Consider the following 2,739-nt stretch of genomic DNA (forward strand, 5'->3'; position numbering starts at 1 on the left):
TTGAGAGAAGACGACTGAGAGGGGACCTGATCCAGGGTTTATAAATATCTGAGGTGTGGCGGCCATAGTGGTGAGGCCAGTCTCTTTTCAGTGGTACGTGGAGACAGGACGAGGGGAAACGGACATAAGCTGCAGCACAGGAAGTTTCGCACGAATGTGCGTAAGAACTTCTTCACGGTGAGGGTGACGGAGCACTGGAACAGGCTGCCCAGGGAAGTTGTGGAGTCTCCTTCTCTGGAGATATTCAAGTCTCGCCTGGACGCCTACCTGTGCGACCTGGTGTAGGGAACCTGCTTTGGCAGGGGGGTTGGTCTCGATGATCTCTAGAGGTCCCTTCCAACCTCTACAATTCTGTGATTCTGTGATATTTACTATAATAAATTGTGGAAAACGAAATAATTGGCATAACCTCTTCTTGGAAGTTGTAGTATATGTTTTTATCTTAGTTGGTTTAAGAAACACCATATAATTGCATTTTATTACACAGCTACAAGCACTGAAGAATACAGTAAGAATTCACATGAGTATGCTAATGCATCTGAAATTAACAGGGCTACAGCATTGAAGGCACTGCTTTTATTGCTGATAACTTGGCCTGGACTGCATAAGTTAATATTTTGAAGGAGATGAATGAAAGAATCTGATTTTTTGGCTTTAAAACAGAAAATTGGATTTGGAATGAATGTGCTATAGACTAGAGTACACAAATAGAACATGCTCTGTCTGATAGTCAAGAGCGAGCAGAGAAGAAGATATATATCTCTTTTCCTAACAACATACCTTACACTTAAATACCCACTGGCAATAAAATTCAAGCATTTTGCTCTCCCTTTGGTGCTTTGTCTTTGCTCTGCCATACTGCTGCATATCATAGCTTTGCTTCTTCTGTTTTAGAAGTCATCCTACGATTTGTAACTGTTGTCCTTTGTGGAATTACAAGTAGACAGAGGGCTGCTTGGCATTGCTTGAGATCAGTGAGGATGTGTGAAATGGAGCCTCCTTAGCTTGAAAGTGGAGGGGCTGCTGATGTGACACTTAGAAACAGCATCACATGTGTGGTTCACTTTCCTTCCTCATCTGTTTTGACCTGACAACTCAGGGTGTGTGGTGAAGCAGGACACCTTAAGGAGGGCAGTGTTTCAGACCTGCCTCTTTTCTTCTTTTCTCCTGACTTGTTTTAGAGACTGGAAGAAGGAGCTTCTTTTCTCATCCTGGGTTCATATAAAAGTAAATCATTCTTAAAATAAGATTTATTCTAGTGAGTGAGTCTGCTAGTTGATAAAATTGGATGTTAAAATTATATTTTTACTAGACCATCAATATTTTTTGTTACAATTTCAGTCAATTCTGATGAATTCAAAGTATCCAAAGTATGAAGAACTTTATTACTGTTTTGAGCAGTTTATATTGTTGTGTCTGGGGTAAATGTGAAATGAGTCTAGCTTGACTCAGTATTACCAGACCAATACTTGGCAAAGCACGCAGCATTATTTACTTGCAGTGACAACAAATGAGCGTGCGCAGGCATGCAGTAGTTGCATTTGTGAGGGTACGGGAAATGTGAAAGCTGATGAAATATGCCCTCTACCTTGCCAAAATGATCTGCTGCAAGGGCAGCACTGAGCTTCTCCTAAACACTTGGTGCCGCTGACCCAGCAGAGGCACATCCCAGAGTATCTGCCCTTGTACCCTGCAAGTGAGTCCTACAGGGAGGGAGGCAGAGAAGAGCATTGGCATACCAGCCTTCCTCCACTGGTAGCAACAGTATTCCATTTCTGGAAGCCATGCATAATGCATGCATTTGGAATTGCAGCTATGGTTTTCTTTCCTTAAAGACATGGCTGATATGGAAAGATACTTTTCCTTAAGGGCATTATTCTTTGATGGAAACTGCCTATGCATGCTGAATTTTATCCGTAATAGCATGCTGACTAACACTCACTCTTAGAAATTTGAGCTTTTCCTACATTTATGCAACCTTTATTTTTGTTAGTTGATCAAAAATTCATAGCATAGCTTGGGAGTGGTTTGGATCAGTTTTAGTGGTTTGGGTTGGTCTTTGGCAACCATCCTGGTTCTGGCCCATTACCCCTCACCTCTGCACATGAAGACCAGGCCACACAAGACTCTTGTCATTTCAGTGGTGGCAAAATGGCCACCACTTACTGCATATAGAACAGTGGACAAAAGGTACTCCTGTCATACAGTGCAACCAGGCATCTGGCTTGTTGACTTCTTCCATGCTTATTTCCTTCATCATGCCGAGTGCTTTCTTGAAGGGTCAGAACCTACTTAGTCTCGTCACCACTGGTCACGAGGGGAAGCACACATTTGCTCTTTTGAGAGCAGTGCAGATTTAGCTTGAGTGCTTGAAGTTGTTCTGTCACAGGTGTTGTTAGGTAGCAGGTCAGCATGCCTTGAAACAAATTTTGATGATATCCTACATTTTATCTGGACATTTTATCTGTCTTTATGGTCAACTTGGAGCTTCTTAAACGCAAGTCAGGCAGTTGCCTATGGTGTCCAGGTGCCAATTCATAAGCCATGAAAGCAACAGGTACTACATTGCCAAAAGTCAGGAAGAGTGTGGTTATTCCACTCATGTCTCCAGTTTTCATGAGGGTGTTTTGTCCTTCAGGAAGAGGTCATCATATTATGGGATGCGGGTGTGTAGGAATTTTGGTATTGTATTTTGGTAGTTCTGTGGTGGTGTTTGCTATGATGGTTGTAGAGATACCA

Source organism: Meleagris gallopavo, chromosome 2, assembly GCF_000146605.3.
Source record: "Meleagris gallopavo isolate NT-WF06-2002-E0010 breed Aviagen turkey brand Nicholas breeding stock chromosome 2, Turkey_5.1, whole genome shotgun sequence".
In the NCBI taxonomy this organism is placed as follows: Eukaryota; Metazoa; Chordata; class Aves; order Galliformes; family Phasianidae; genus Meleagris; species Meleagris gallopavo.